General features: G+C 35.0%; 1 long non-coding RNA gene across 1 annotated transcript in view; it reads right to left on the bottom strand.

Moving 5' to 3' along the window:
• Positions 1-10062: 10062 nt before the first annotated feature.
• Positions 10063-17631, bottom strand: part of LOC147572036 (uncharacterized) — a 271873-nt gene continuing 264304 nt past the window's right edge. Inside the window, exon 6 of the long non-coding RNA XR_015246951.1 lies at positions 10063-10570. This is a non-coding gene — a long non-coding RNA (uncharacterized LOC147572036). The remainder of the gene's footprint in view (positions 10571-17631) is intronic.

The raw sequence follows: 17631 nt of genomic DNA, 5'->3' as shown, positions 1-17631 counted from the left end.
GCTCAAGTAGGATACATTTATATAAGATAAAATATTCTTCAAAACTAGGAATGTTACTATATATAAAGATAATTATAATATGATAAGTGGAATATTTCAGAAACACATAATAGTTCTGTCATGTGCCTAACAAAAGTACTTTACAATATATAAAACAAAAACTGATAGCTCTAAAAGGAGAAATAGGAAAATTCACAAGATTAATTGGAAAATTTAACACTCTTCTCTTGGTAACTGGTATAGGTCCTCGATAGTGCAATAAAGAAGAATAATGAAAAAAAAATACTGGGTATAGGGATGGGAAAGGGAGAAATGCAACTGTCTTTATTCAAAAATGATACTATCATCTAAAGAATAAAAAAAAATCCCAAAGAACCTACAAAAACAGTTACTACAATTACTAAGTGGTTTAAAAAAGTGGCAGGAAACAAAGTCAATATACAAAAAAGTCAAATATGTATATACTACCTGTGAATAACTTGTAATTTAAATTAAAAAATACCATTTACAGTACTATCAAATATCTGAAATACTTTAGGATAAATCTAACAAAATATATACAAAAATGTCATGCCCCAAACTGCAAACCATTCATAAGAGAAATTAAACAAAACTTTAATAAATGGAGAGATACCATGAATTCATGAGTTGGAGGAATCATTCTCTACATGTTAATTCGTAAGTGTATCCATGGATTCAAAGATATTGCAAACAAAATACCAGATAATTTTTTTGTAGAAGTTGACAAGATTATAATTAATGTTTTGAAAAGCAAAGTGACTTACAATAGACAAAGTTATTTTGAAAAAAAATAAAAGTTCAAGGAAACACTAGTTGATCTCAAAACTTGCTGTGCAGTTACAATAATCTAGAATATCCACTAGATTATAAATATTGATCAATGAAATAGAGTTTCCAAGTAGACAAATATAGTCAATTGTTTTTGAGAGACATATCAAAATAAATTCAATGGAGCAAGAGTAGTCTTTCCCACAAGTAATGCTGGAACAGCTGGATATCCATATGCAAAATAAATAAATTAATTAATTATCAACCCTTAACTTTCATCATATGAAAAATAACTTGAAACCAATCATAGGCCTTATCATAAATGTTTAAAGGGAAATACTGGTAAGTTGAACTTCATAAAATTTTAAACTTCTAATCCTTGAAAGACCACTGTTAAGAAAACAAAAAGATAAGGCACTGGGAGGAAATATTTACAAAACTTATATTTATCTGTTAAATAACTTTTATTCTAAACACATGAGCATTTACCACTTAAAAATAAGTCAACAGAGTGCCTGGGTTGCTTAGTCTATTAAGTGTCCAACTCTTGATTTCAGTTCAGGTTATGATTTCACTGTGTGATGAGATAGAGCCCCACATCAAGCTGTGTGCTGAACATGGAGCCTATCTGGGATTCTCTCTCTCTCTCTCTCTCTCCCCCCCCCTTCCCTCTGGCCCTCCCCTACTCACTCTCTCTCTCAAAATAAATAAATAAAAACTTAATAATAATAAGGAAACAACACAATTTTTAAAATAGGCAAAATATTTCAACAAATATTTTACCAAAGAAGAAATGTGAATGGCAGAAAATCACATGAAAAGATCCTTAAGATGATTTTACTCATCAAGAAAATGTCAATTGAAGCCACAAGGAGATACCACTACACAGCTTCCAGAATGACTTAAAAAATAAATAAAAATAATAACAAAACAGATGATACAAACTGCTTACAAAGTGCAGTGCAACTGGAACTCACAATCCTGGTGGGAATGTAAATGTTATAGCACTTAAGAAAATAGTTCGGCAGTTTCTTCTAAAATTAATCATACATTTACCATAGAATCCAGAAATCCAAGTCCCAGGTATTTACCCAAGAGATATGAAAAGACAGGTCCATACAAAAACTTCTACACAAATATTTATAGTGGATTAATTCATAATGGCTAAAAACTAGTATGAAGGCAAATGTCCATCAATGGGTAAATAGATAAACAAAGCATGGTACATCTATACAATGAGTTTCTCAGCAATGAGATAACTGAGCAAAAATATAGAACTAAACTACTGATTATGCAACAGATGGATAAACCTCAAAAACACTATAGTGAGAAAAGCCAGGTACAAAAATCTACATACTATGTGCTTTAATTTATATGGCATTTTACAAAAGGCAAAACTATAAAGGCTGAAATGAAATAAGTGGCTTCCAGAAGGTGGGGTTGGGGGAAGTTGATTAGCTTTGACTGTTTTTGAACTTTAAATAAATGGAGTCATATAGCATTTTTTTTTTTTTTTAGATCTAGTTCCTTTTGGTCAGCATTACACTTGTGGTCTTCATCTACATTTTTGTGTAGAGATAAAGTTTGCTCATTTCATTGTTGTATATAGTATTCACTTGCACAGCTAAGCCACAATATACTTATCAAATTGACTGCTGGTGTCATGTTCACATTATAAAATTACAACATAATGGGCTCATTGAGTAAAATTCTTGTAAAATTCTTATTTGTCTTAGTTAAGCCTCACAAAATTGAAATAGGATTTTCCTTACCAAGTCACATCTTAAACAGACATTTAAACTCAGTACATACCTATAAAGAGCACTGACCTTTTTTTATCAAAAAACCCTTGTATTACCTGGTCAATTTAGGTTCACCCCCAAATACTAATTATCGCATCTGGTTTGCCACTACCTATCCACTCCCAAGTTTTTGGGTTTTTATTTCCCTATGGAATTTCCATTTTTTCAACTTTTAAATTTAGAGCTGAATTTACTTTCACACTTCCTATGACAGTAAATAATTTCAGAATATTCGTCTCCTAAATAATGAATTATTATGAATTATCAAATGAATTATTATTAATTATCAAATTATAAATTATGATAGCCTTGGTTGGCATCCTTCCCAAACAACATCTCAATACTCCCTGAAAGAAAGGAAAAGGAAGTTTTGGCTCTCAGTTCAAATACAATTTAGATGATAAGGGCTTCTGCCCCAAACAATGACCACAGTAAATCAGGTTATCTGGAATACAAGACAAAAACTCTTAAGCCACATTACCTTCAGTCTCTATGGTAGACAGAACCATGGATCTGTGAGCTCAGTTTAAATGGAGAGGTTTTGGCATGAGACCACTCTATAGTGGATGTTTCTGAGTCTCAAGCCTGCACACATCAAGGTAACAAGATTAGGTTTAAACTTGATTGAGTATTGAGTTTTGCATTTTATTGTTGCAGTGAAAATCATGTCATGAATACTCCATTTATTCCTCCATATAAGGATGTTCCTAATTAATCTGTTATTCAAAAGCCACCAGTATTATATTAGTAACTGCATTATTTCATGACATTGACTAAAGCCCAGAAGCAGGTTCCTATGGCCTAATTAATTTTTTTAAAGCCTTTTACTCAGCAGGATGCTGCCTACCTGGATCTTTGAATGAAAGGATATTAATGAAGCTGCAATGCAGATGATTATATTGAAAGTGATGAAGAATTTATTAGGAAGACAGCCATCACGGGCTGTGCAGTATATGAGGCATAAAACTGCTATAAGTAATGACAGAGTGTAGTTTAGGCAAGTAATGGGCAGCAGAGCTACAAAAAGAGAGCTTGGAGATATATTATTTAGTAATAAAGTTCCCATAAAAATTGAAATATGAGGTGGAAAGATTAACATGGTCATACAAGTCATGTTTAATGTTCATAGCCAAGTTCTGCCTTTTAGAAAGAGTAAACTGAATTTATGTCTATGACAACATGTAAGTCAAACCCCTTATTTATACATTTCATGCAAATGACTGCAGTCCTTTGGTTTGCAGTTACCAAAGTGATGTTTAGTAGCATTTAAATGTATTACATTAACATTGGATCAGGAGCTGTATTTCTATCTGTCAAGTGGCGAACATTTGTAGGTCATTTCATCAATAGACTGCAGTTTACCGACCCCTGCACTGCTAGTCCCAAATCTATCAACAAAAGGTTTTGCATTTTGCTTTTCCACCTTCACCTGATATGTTCTCATTTATTCCATAATGATATTCTAGTATTATTAATCGACACCTACCATTTGGTCTATGTTCACTTCCACAGAGGGTATGCATAATGCTCTAATTAAGAGCAAGGGCCTTTGATGGAAGTAGACCTAAATGAAAACTCTGACAGCCAATTACCAGCTGGGTGACCTTGGTCAAATAACTTTGAAGCTTTGGTCTCATTTTTCTCATCTATAAGAGGGATATAAATAATACCAATCTCATGAGATTATTATAACAACTCAATAATAAAGCATGCCTTGCCTATGGTAACCAACTCAATAATTATTATCATAATTATTCTTGTCAATACATTTGGGGTACTTACATCATGGAAAGTGGCATCAAAAGTCTTGGGAGAGCGGCAATGCATACTTTTTTCTTCAGATAGTCTCAAATAAGCTTTATTTCTAAAGTTAAAGCTCTGAAAGTTGACATATCTAATGAGGTATGTAATTAAGTTGACAGCCATTTAAATTTAACATTTTAATGTCTTTTATGAAAATTCTCATCTTTTATGATTTATCAGAAGAGGGTATAAAATTGGGCAATAGTATAAAAATAAACTGAATCTTAGGAAAGAAAACAGATATTTTACAAATTTTTTTTCAACGTTTTTTATTTTATTTTTGGGACAGAGAGAGACAGAGCATGAACGGGGGAGGGGCAGAGAGAGAGGGAGACACAGAATCGGAAACAGGCTCCAGGCTCTGAGCCATCAGCCCAGAGCCCGACGCGGGGCTCGAACTCACGGACCGCGAGATCGTGACCTGGCTGAAGTCGGACGCTTAACCGACTGTGCCACCCAGGCGCCCCAAGAAAACAGATATTTTAAAACATTTATTCTGAATTTGAAACCCTTCCCATTCAAAATCAATAGTGAATGGGAGTAAGATTTCAATTTTAAATGCAGCAGTAACAGAGGCCTTCATGAGAAAATAGCATATAAGGAAAGGACTGAAGGAGGTAAGGATACAGACACAAGACTCATAAGAAAGAATAATTTAGGTAAAGGTAATAGCCAGTCCAAACCCTCTAAGATGGAAACAAACTCATAGCAAGAGAGGGAGTGGTCAGTGGTAGTTCACCATGGATGCAAGGCAATAAGGTACACACTGTCTGCAGAAAAATTTAAAAGTATAAAAAAGCTGATAAAATGTTTATGATCACCATGCACAAGCAAGTGTAAACAATATCAGTGATAAAATGCTTCTCCCTGATAAAAAATATTTTTTTTTAATCTAAGTTCTAAACAGTTGCTGTTGTTTCTATTGAGCTAGGTAGACTGGTGCCACTAGCCCATCTTTGGTATGCCACCTTGTGGGAGCATACTAGGAAGAGACAGCAGGAGGAAAGTGCGTCTGGTTCAGAATGAATGAGAACAGGAGTAGTAGATGAGGGGGTCAATGAGCAGTGGAAAGGCTAGAATATGTAGCTTTGTAAACTCTTTTTGGTCTTGGGCTTTTACCCTACATGAGATGAAAAGTCATTGAATGGGTTGCAGCAGAGGATTTTCGAAATATTACTTATGTTACAACACACTGATCACAATGTTGACAATATACTATGGACAGAAGAGAGACAACAGTTGTGGCAGAGAAAACAAAAATAGATGGTGATTTTTCTGACTGTCTCCTAGTCACTCCATTGGTGAAGAACAAATACGCCACCCTAAATAGTGTGAAATGGCCGAATGACACTGACCCTAGATGATGAGATTGGTGGCAGTTTATTACTCAAGCATACTGATGGCCTCGGAAAGGAGGATACCACGCACCATACAGGGACACACAAGAACAGTTGGGAATACAGTGGGGCGGTAGAAAGCAGGCATTATAGTTACAAGAGGCTTGTATGTCCCCTAGGTTACATCTTGAGAATGTGATTGATTTGCTTGAATAATTTTGCAGGCTGGTAGGGAAGTAAGGATGCAATCCAGGTGGGGTGCAGCTGGCCTGGTTGATAGGGGAACAATGAGACAAGTTCCCACTGAGTATGGAGCACATCCAGCAAAAGTGGAGGAACTCACAGTTAAGACTTTGGGGCTCTGTGACGCTCAAGATTTCAAGGAAGCACATGATACTTCAGTCTTGGAGTGGAGTGATAGCCTGGGATAGATGTGGAGGTGGTAAAATTAGTGAGAAGTGAGTGGATGCTGAATGTATTTTGAAGGTAGAGCCAACAAGAATTGTAGAGGAATTATGTGTAGAACTTGAAAAAGAGGAGTCAAGAATGACAGTAAGTTGGCTGACTATAGCAAATGGAAAGATAGAGCGTCAATTACTGAAATGAAAAAAAAAAAAAAAACTATAGTGGTAGCAGGTTATGGTATATCCATACACTTGAATGTTATGTAGTTTTAACAAACATAAACTCTTTATGTACTCATATGTTAATATCTCAACATATAGTAAATGAAAAGGCAAGGAACATGGTATCCAATATAATATTTAGGATTTGTGTTTTTTAAGGGAGACAAAAATACATATTTGTGTTAGTTTGTACATGAATTTAAAAATATGCAATTTGTAGGAAATAAAATTAAGTAATTGCTGGAAGCCGAGCTATCCCAGCCTGAGTGGCAAGGCCCCGGCTGTGGACGGACTGGTGATTGCAAGGTGGCCCACCAACAGTGAAGCTTCTTGTACTCCTGCTTTTAGGTAATTTGGCCATAAAACTACCTGGGGTATTGTCTGCTGGGGAATTGGCCTCGACAGGCCCTCTGGGAAAAGAACCATTAGGAAAGAAAATAAGGTTCCGCAAGAAATTGTGCGGCCTTACATTAGCCCTTGCCATCCCCTATGGAGACTCCTCTACTTACAGGAAGGATGGCCTCATACCTTTGCCAGCAAAGAGGACCCGTAAAGGAGAGACATATGGATCTGAAAGCCTCACTCCGGCAACTAAGGAGTGTATCTCTGGGCACAGGTGACTTCAACCCCTAGGCCCACCTGGCCCCCCAGAGGCATTCCAGATGATGACTGAACCTAGTCGGTTAAGGTACAGAATGGTTCATTGGTTCCTAGGTGCATTGTCTCTCTGAGAATGTATGAGGCATGGGTTTCTAAGGCTTTTTCGGCCCCTTCCTGGCACCTTGGACCAAGGCAAACACATTGTTCTTCTGGCCTCATGTGGTTAGGAGGTCATGTCCCTGTAAATGTTCCACTTGAGGTATTGAGAAATGGAGGGCCTTTCATGAGAACAGCAAAGTAAGTGCTTTATAGATTATAGATAAATGCAGATGCATAATGGAATAATGTAAGAAATTAATAATCAAAGGGTATGCGGGAACATTACGAGAAAATCGTCATGTTATTTCTTAAAGGTTGATTACACATAAGAATATTTTTTAAATTAGGAAACATTAGAAAAACATAGATGATGTATGTTACAAGGAAATCACTAGCATATATAATGTCACATTTGCTACAATAAATCGGCCAGATCAACGCACTGATGTTGTCTGTGTCCATTTTTATTTATTTTTTTTACTTCAGTTTTTTATTTTAGTTTTATTTTCACCGACGCCGTCCATCCTTCGGGAACCCCTGGACCTGCTGGAGCTGGACTCCAGCAAGTAACCACAAGAGTTACCTCATGAAGGGAGAGGACAGAAACTAATTGGGTGGATATTGGGAGCAAAAAAGAAATCTATTTACTATATTTTTATAATTCTGATGTTTGTATAATGTGAATACATTTTTTATAAAAACAAATGCTTTAAAAGATATAGACAAAAATTCTGTTTTAAAAACGAGTATAGCTGAACGTACCATATATAGTATCTCCATATACTACTCTGTCTGGAAGAAATAAGGAGAAGGAGAAGGAGGAGGCAGGGGAGGAGGAAGAGGAAGAGGAGTAAGAACGAGAGAGGAAGGAGAAGAAGAGCAACAAAACAGAAACATACTAAAACTCAGACTAAGGAAAAAGGACTGAAATTAATTGCTAAATTATAAATATGGCAACCCATTACCACCTATTGCTATAATTTGGAGAATTCCCACTAACATGACTGATAAAATCAGACTTAAAAGTAAAATTACTGGCTCATGCATGTTTTGTCCTGAAAGACAATCATCCTAAGAAAAAATAAGCCTTGTATTATATGAGGCACCAGTAAATGTTTAACAAACCATTTTGGGGTGGGAATTGTAGCTCTGTGGCTCTGATTTTAATATTTGCCATTTTTGTTGATGTAAATATTTACATTGTGGCTTATTTCAAGCTAATAACATGACCTTATTCCTTCTCTCTCTTCCTTTGTTTATACAGATACAAGTTTCAGACATTTATCATTTTCTTTCTTTCTTTAAAAGAAATTTCTTTAAAAGTTCTTTTAACATTTCTTGCAAGGCAGATCCATTGGCCACAAATTCCCCACATTTTTGTCTCAGAAAGTTATTATTTTCCCTTTACTTTTAGAGGATAATTTTTCTGGATACAGAATTTTAGGTTGGTGTTTTTTTCTTTCAACACTCAATATTCTATTCCACTCTGTTTTTGTTTGCATGGTTTCGGAAATAACGTCCAATGTGGTTCCTACATTAATCCTTCCACAGATTAGGTGTTTCCTCTGTTGGGTCTTTTAAGATTTTCCTTGTCCTTAATTTTATGCAGTGTGAATATGATATTCCTAGGTGTAAATTTTTCTGTATTTACTCTTGCTGTTCTGAGTTTCCTTGATCTGTGGTTTGGTGTCTATCATTAATGTTGAGAAATTCTCAGTCATTATTGCTTGAAACATCCCTTCCATTTCTTTCTTTCTTTGCCATTTGGTATTCCCATCACATATATTTTATACCTTTTATAATTGTCTCACAGTTCTTGGATATTCTGTTCTTTTTCATTCTTCTTTCTCTTTGCATTTAAATAGTAGTTGTGCTATAGTCGTTGTGAAGCCTTTGGTTTTCAAAACAACCACAGGGTTAAGGAAAAATGGGAATGAGATTAGAGCAAGTTAAAGCCCCACTAACCTTGCTGTTCTTGTTAAGATTCAACCATTTTTCTTTGATTATAATTTCCTGGATTATTGCAAAATTGGCGTTAATTTCTAGAATTCAAAAAATATTGATTTTGACAGTTTTTGTCAGTGCTGTCTATTTCTGTAGAGAAGCAGATATTTGGAGGCCCTTAACTCTGCTGTTCCAGAAGTCAAGCTATCCCTGCATGTTCTTCATTGTCTTTTTTTTTTTTTTTATAGCAGTTATCAGTTAAATGTTTGGCAAGATCTCATCAGAAGTGAAATTACTGATCATTTGTTCATTGTCACTAATCAATTCCAATCAGAGCTGTCAACTTCCAATTAGGATTTAAGCTACAGGAAAAGGTGCACTGTCTTGTTTACTCTTCCATCTATGAAGAATTATAAAGGATCTAAGATTTTACCCTATCTGCCATTTAATGTACTTCATGGAGGTTGGCAGAAGACACAAGGTTCCTGGCTCAGACATTCGACTCTATTAATCACTGCACAAGAAGAAGCATAAACTCATGTACACATCAATTCCCATTGCCTCTCAAATTCCACAGGAACAATGCAGTGTGGCCCCAGGAGATAATGAGTTTTGTATTACAGATGAGGCACATCTAGATTAAAAAATTAAATCTTTAATAATGGGCTACAAGCAAACCTGCCCTTTGCCCTGGAGGGAATCGTTATCTTTAAGATTAACAAAACTTTCCTTTGTTCTGGATGGAGGCACTCACTATCTATCTTTGAAGGCTTTTTGCTATATAAACATTTTTGAAAAGACAGTCTAGAACAAAATATGTTACTACCTCTGCTTGTAAGATATGTGGAAACAGAAGAAACCTATGGAGAATTATCTCTCAATATCATGCCAAGCCTAAAATAGTCTCTGACACATTGTAAACATGCAATAAATATTTGTTTAATAAAACCTCCAAGAATTTCTATTTTCATCAATATATTCTATTTCCACAAATAAGGAAAACTGTATATTTTTTAAATTTTGGATATCAAGTCTTGAAAAGGAACTTAGTCAGTTTGGACTGCTATACCAAAGTGCCATAGACTCGGTGGTTTCTAAACAACAGAAATTTATTTCTCACTGTTCTGGAACTAGAAGTCCAAGATCATGGTGTCAGAATGGCAGGGTTCTTGATGAGAGCCCTCTACTGGGTTGTAGACTGCCAACTTCTTTCTGTGTCCTTTCATGGCAGAAAGAGACCTAGGTAGCTCTCTGGCCTCTTATAAGGGCACTAATCCTATTCATGAGGGCTCCATCTCTATGGCCTAATTAGCTCACAAAGTCCCCACTTCCAAATACATTTGGGTATTAGATTTCAACATACAAATGGGGGAGGGAGATACAAACATTTAGTCCATCACAAAAACCTACGAATAAAAACTTGTGTGCAAATTTGCTACAATAGAGTGGCAAATGGAAATTATAAAACTTTTGGTTTTTCACATTTATGCACAGAAATGACAAATGAACATTTACCTGTTGATCTCTTGAAGGAGCTCAGTTTTCTCTCCTATTCCTTTCTTGCTTCACTCTGAAAAGGAAGAACTGCTATGTTTGATCCAGGCAAGAACATCTAGTTAAACCATGCAGCCAACGTCTTAATATGGCTGTCTTTTGCAATTCCCAAATCCTAGAAAGGTAGAGAGGTAAAGAATCCTGGAATTCTTTGTGGGAAAATATTGATGCATCTCTTTCTCCCTCTTTCATCTTCTCCTCCTCTCTTCTCTCTCTCCCTCTGACCTCTCTTTTTCCTACTCTCTTTTTCCCTACCCACATGTACATATATGTGTGCACACACACATACACACACACATACAGAAACACATGTTGTTCTTTCAGTGTGCTTTTCTCATTTCTAGGAACATGTTCCTCAACTTGAAAAGAGTAGTATTCAATATTAAGTTTTGGCCTTGGAGTAGAAGTAGACAGAGTGGACCTTTTGGCTGGATTTTTTTTTTAGGCCTTTTATACCAAAAGCCTCTAGACAACGGAGGTCCATATACAAGTCTAGTTATATTCACTGGCATTCTTTCCTGAGACTTTGAGCCATACTCTTACATTAAGTGTAAAATTTCCTTTGGCCTTGCTTTGTCTTTTGGAAGGCATAGCTAGTTAAGAACAGAAGCTAATTTTCAGGGGCCCCAATTCTGTGCAATACCCAGCACACACTAATTTCTTTTCAAGTAGAACAACTATAGAACAGATTGCATCTCAGTTGTTTTATATTCTACCTCATGATTTTAAAACAAATAGAAAATGCCATAAACCTTATTTGCATAATTTAGTCACATACCAAACATTTATGGTATCCTTTTTCTATATCTGCATAGTTTCATCTTCACAAATATCATGCCACTTTCAGTTACAAATTACTTTATATGTATGTATTATACTGCCTTTCCTTGGTATGTTTAAAATTCATATAATCTTGGTTGTTTATTTTGTTTTGTCATTGAAATGGATTCATTTTGTGTTATTCTGAGAAATATACTTAATCTGTGGACCATTTATATGTCTCCAATATAGCTAGCTACTCTAATGTTTGGAACAGTTTGTCTCACTTGGTAGTTTTATTTTTTTCTCATAAATGTTTAAAGTACTTTATTTAACTCATTGGGATTTCTTCCTTTCGCTTATGAATGGATTTCCTAGCTGAGTAATATACTTGGGGCAAATTCTAACCTCACAGCTGACAATATTATTTCTTCAAAATTGCACATATTTTCCATATTTCACACAAACCAATTATTTATCATATATATTTATATGTTTATAATTAATTTTAAAGTAGTGGCGTCTTGTCTTAAAAGTCCTCAAAATATCAAAATAAATACTCATTGTAGTATACCATAATATGTCTCACATTTTTACAGTTTTATTCCTCCTGCCTTTGACCTTTTATTCAACTATAAATACATCTCAAACTCCTTAACCAAATCTTGAACAGTAAGAAATTATTAATGATAAAATAAATAATTAAAAAGCAAATTAAAAATGAGATTTTGCTACTCTTCTGTGGAAGGTTTTTTTTTTTTCAGTTCTTCCAGAGAAAATTAAAATATTCTAACAAATGCATGCTTGCCTCTACTTAGAAAAGCATTTTTTTCAAAGCATGTAATAGAATGCTGTTCAGTAATTCTGAATTGAATTTCTGATCTTAATATCTCACTCTATCCCAGCTCCCAGATAATAATGGCCCTCAAAAATATTAAAAAATCAATTGTTTTTTACCATACTAGATTCTTTACTGCAGGTACCTTATATCATTTTTTGTAATTTTTACATGAGTTCTATATTATAATTATTCTCATTTTTCAGATGAAGAAATCAAGAATATGACACTTGTGGTAGATAAACCAAAATTTAAACTCAAGTCTTTCAGTTTCCAAATATATCAATATACCAGGCCACAAATGTCTATGTATCTCAACTTGGGCCAGAGTCAAAAGGACACTTGAACAATTGTTTTTTGATGTCTAAGTTTTGTCTTGTTTTTGAAAATATGTACATATACTTCCTGTTCTGTTCAAATTCAATTGTCTTTTTCACTTTTAAAAGTTACCAAAGATAGCAAAGGTGAAAAACAATGAAAAATGTACGTTACTTTTAAACTTTCCTTAAATAAAAATATTATTTGTAGCTTGCAAAGAATTTTCACAGTTATTGTGCCTTCTTAGTATTCACGGAGTGCTGGCATTTGCTTTGTCTCAACCTTCTGTTGCATTTCATCCACAATTAAAATCACGATGAAATTGTGGTAGGGCCCACTCCTGTGTCTCTTTCCATCTTAGCCCAAACCAGTAAGCACTGCAGTTTCTTTTCAAAATGTGTTATTAGGTGAGAGATATAATTTGACTTTTCAGATCAAAAGACATACTAAAAAGAGTCAATCTGTGGAGTGTTTTACTGAGCATGCAAACCCTTGGAGTTTTCCTGACACTTGCTTTGTGTCTTTCTACACATTTCCTTGTATTTCAAATTTTCTTCCTAGATCTTTTATAGTTTATAATCTGTCCCAGGAGCAAGTTTAAATGACAGGCTTCATGGAATATTTTTTAAGATCTAAAGAGGGGAAGGAGGAATACTTTCCAAAGGAAAAAAAAACGTATTTACTTGGAAAGAGAAATTCTCTAAAGGACATATCCCCCACGCATACTTCTATTTTTTTTACTATTCCTTCAGCACCACTGCGTAGACTTACCAGGCCACATTAAGTGGTGAAAGGAGACTTCGGGAAAAAGCAAAGGAGCAGAGCAGGATGATCTTAAGATGGAGAAGAGAAAGAAGAAACTACATAAAAGCAGTATGACATTCCTGTTAAGTATGAAAAGAGACCCCAACCCAGTAGATATAATACAGATGTTAACAATGGGGACCTTAGGTGGGTCAGCCCTCGGGCACCAAACCCTCTAGTAAAGAAAAAATATTCAAAGGGAAGAGAATCCTTTCTTCTGAGGAAAGATTTCTTTAAAAAAAAGAAAAAATGCACACTCCCTGGAATAAAATATGATTGAAAATGTGATGATCTGATTAAGCCTCCAAGTATACTATAAGTCTATAAAGTTTCCTAAAATGTTGAGTTTATTCTAATTATCACCCAAGTGATAGTTCTTTTATCTTTTAACAAAATACATATTTATTGAGTACCTATAACACTGATAAAGACATTGTTCATAAGGAGTTTACAATGTAGTAGGAAAAATAAACTACAAAATATAAATCTCATGGATAATCGACAGCCAGGTTTTAAGAGAATATACAGAGAGAATTTAACCTCAAATGAAAGTCATGAAAAGACAGAGATTCAATGTTTATTTTGAAACTTAAATGATGAAGATGCATTAGCCAATGATTAAATGGTTAAAAAATCATCCAAATTGATGACATAGCCTGGAGAAAGCTCAGGGGTAAGAGAGGTCCTTTAAAAACTCAAGACTATAGAGTATTGTTGAAAATGTATGGGAGAAGGAAATGGCAGAGATAGAGGCACTGGATGAGGGTGGAGTAGATGGGATCACAGTGCTTGAGGCCTTTTTCCCAAAATTAAAGAAAAAATTTCAAAGGGTTTAGGCAGTTGAGTGAAATTTAAGTTGTAATGAAGAGAATGAATAATAGAGAAATGGTACTGGAGTCAGGGAGAAAGTGAATGGAGCTGTTACACCTGAGGAAAAAAATGTGAAGGGTATGACAATGGACACAGAGAAGAGTGGACAAATATATATACGGTATAATTATGACAGGTCTTGGGGATTGTTTCAGGGGGAGTTTAGGGGAGGGGAGAAGGGTGAAGAATGACTCTCAGGTTTTTGTTTGGTCAATTGGAGTCCAAATGATGCCATTTACTAAAATAGGACACACAGGGGGAAATAACTGGTTTCAGGCTAAATATGATAATTCTAATTTATTTTTTAGGTTGTGTTTGAGATTCATGGGGAAATCCAACAGGCGATATTCAGTAGGCAATTTTATGCTTGGATCTAGAGTGCAGAAGAAAAAAAAAACTTTGAATGAAGATATACATTTGGCAATAGCATGCAGGTAACAATTCAGTCTTTGAGAGAAAAAAAAGATATGTTTTTATGTTTACTACAAATTCCTACTGCTTCTCTCTCTATGTAGCATTTAACATACTCGATTATTATTCTCTTCTTGCCCGTCACTTATAGCTGATATTACCTCTAATGGCAGGAATAATGTCTTATTCATTTTTGTGCCACCACAATTTAGTACCATATCTGGAACATATTAGACTTCAAGAAATAGTTGTTAAATAGGTAGGTGAATAAATGATTCACTGAATGAATGAATGAAAAAAAAAACTTCAACTCGAACTCCAAACTTTTTTTAAATTCCAAAAGTTAGGCACATATAGGATCTGAATTACCAGGCATCTTTTCCTAATCTCCATTTATGGTATCCATGATACCTCCATGTTCCCGGCAGAACATAAACTATGGTTCCTACATCTAGCTGCATACTAGATGTAGATACTGGAGTATCCCATTTAATATACATATTCCTGGATATCTCCTCATTCCTGCTGAATCAGAATCTATGAGGATTAAATTTAACAAGTTATTCAGATGATTCTTATGCAATGAGTCTAAAATTGGTCCATCTATTGAAATGACCAACATGAGGAACCAATCATTCTGGTTCTCAAAATTAGAGAAGACATCTTGATTAGCCCCATTATGTCAAAGAAAGAATATGAACAGGTACTTCAAGGATACAAACTTCATGATTAGAATTGGTGTTTTAAGTAGAAAAAAGTTAAGGCAAAACTTTCCAAAATAAAATGGATCACACATTCTCACCAGATGGACTTACTTAGGAAAAAGAAACGTTAAAGAATTGTAACAGTGTCTAACCTGGAAAACAAAATACAGAAATTTTCACCAGTAAGCCATGTGTTTAGTACAACTCTGATTTAGTGTTTGTTAAGCCTTACACAAAAGTAACCCATTTTGTAGGAAAACACCATCTTTCTTCACAGGAAATGCTAGGCCACTTTATACTTTTATTCCAACCTACCTTTTGCACTTTATTTTTGACCCTTTAACAACTTGCACTCTACACTCTAATTAAAAAAAAAAGTCTCTTTTGCAATCCCTTAAACATGCTGTGCTTGTTCTCACATCCAGGATGTTCCTTCTGCCTTATGTCCTTGACCTTTTCTCCACTTGGGTAATTCCCAACATTCAAAGCCCAATTCAAGGATTTTCTCATTGTTGATACCTTCTTCCATATCCTCAAGCAGGGTTATTTGGTTCCAATTCTATTTTTGCAAAGTTACATTCTTATGATTTATTTAATAGCGTATCTCCATTAGATTTGTAATGAGTTGTTTATGTATCCCTCATATTGTCTTTTGATTCTTCTGGTCTTTATTTTGTCTTTTGCTTCTGGACCATAAAAACAGTGCTTGCCACATAGTAGCTGCTCAAAAATGTTGGCTAATCCAATAAAGATACCTTCCAGCTCCAATATTTTGTGAATCTTTCATTTAAAATGACTTCAGATTATCCTTTCTTTTCTAATTTAATTTCTACAGCATATGCTCAAAACATGCTCAGTGGCCTAAAGTTAGTGTTTTCACTGGATCTCATGTATACAGTCACTACCCTTATAATTTTTTCTGGTATAAAATTGCTGGGAATGTTCTTAAAAAAAATCAACCCCTCACCTCTTGGAAAACTTCCAGGAGCTCTTCATTGCTATTGCATCAGGTTCAATCTTTACTACTTTATTTTTCAAATACCCTCTTTTTTACTTAATCTATTTACAGCTGCCTTTTCCACTTTGGGCTTCATCTTCAATTGTATTCATATCATTATCTGCACTTAACCTATAGAACCAGGCATATTCCAGTGTCTTATGCTAGTTTCCTCACTAGAGGTCAAAGAGGCAAGGACTATCATGATCAAATGTCAAGTGGATAGATAGATGACAGAACTTGGTTTCGTGGCACTGGGAAAATTATACTTGGGGCAAAGTAATTCTGAGAACTGAAGGGATCAGCCTAGGCAGCTTTGTTTACTGCAGACTCAAATCAATGCCTTGTCTTTACCTGAGCTCTGATTACATTTAGAAAAAATACTATTAATAGAAGTGAAAGGGCAGGGCCACTATCTGAGATGTGTCTGGGTCCTTTGGACAGCACCTGGGGGAGTGGTAAGCTTTGGTCAATGTTTGTTGATTGATTACTCGATGGATCTAGTTAAGCCTCACCATCAGAAGTCCAGATTTTTTAACAAGCTTCTCAAAGCTTTCATTCCCAAAGAAACTAAAGAAAACCAGATGACAATAATTTCAAATTGTAAAATGTTCTGGTCGTCAAATTTAAACAGGAATATCCTGTGCAACGGAGAGGCTGGCTGGTGCCAATTTCACATTTTGTTCTTTGGTGTCTGGACAAAGCCTGCTCTGCCAGTGAGCTGACAGGTCGAGAGCACTCCAGGTTCCAAATGCACAAGAGAACATTCTACTTTTCATAATGTTCCCGCATTACATAGGGAAAGGACTATATTCACAATGAAAAGAATTATGATTAAGCATCAGTAGAAAGATTCTTTCATTTTCTGGGTTCCCACTTTAGAGTTTGGTATAGTCAACACTCCTTATAACATAGATCATGTATTGAAACGAGAAAACTATCACCTAATATGGCCAGAGAGATTAAGGGAGTTGGCCCGGCTGATCACAGGAGACACCTTTAATTCAAAACCTAAAACATGGTCATAGTGACTGTGATCAAGGAGCTTTACAGCACATAAGGGATTCAAAAAGCATATTAATCCACCTCCAGCAACACTACCAATTTAAAAGAATGATTAACCTTTTCTCCCACTTGATTCAAGCTGGCATATGTATTATACCACTCTAAATGCTAGCAGACTCTATGCTTATGGCTTCCATTAGGTAGCATTTAGTATCCATGAAAACTTTCTTCAAGCAGTAATTACTTTTGAGACCATAAACATTTCAGATGGGAAAAGAAAAAAGAAAAGAGGCACATGTAAAGAGAACTAGGAAAAAATAAGAAAATACACCAAAGTATAAGCATGTTGATTTAAAAGGTAATTTAAAGAT

The sequence above is a fragment of the Puma concolor genome, chromosome F2, assembly GCF_028749965.1.
Source record: "Puma concolor isolate L17-30 chromosome F2, mPumCon1.1.hap2, whole genome shotgun sequence".
NCBI lineage: Eukaryota > Metazoa > Chordata > Mammalia > Carnivora > Felidae > Puma > Puma concolor.
Note: the sequence above shows the minus strand (reverse complement) of the source record. Positions and strands in the feature narration are given on the sequence as shown.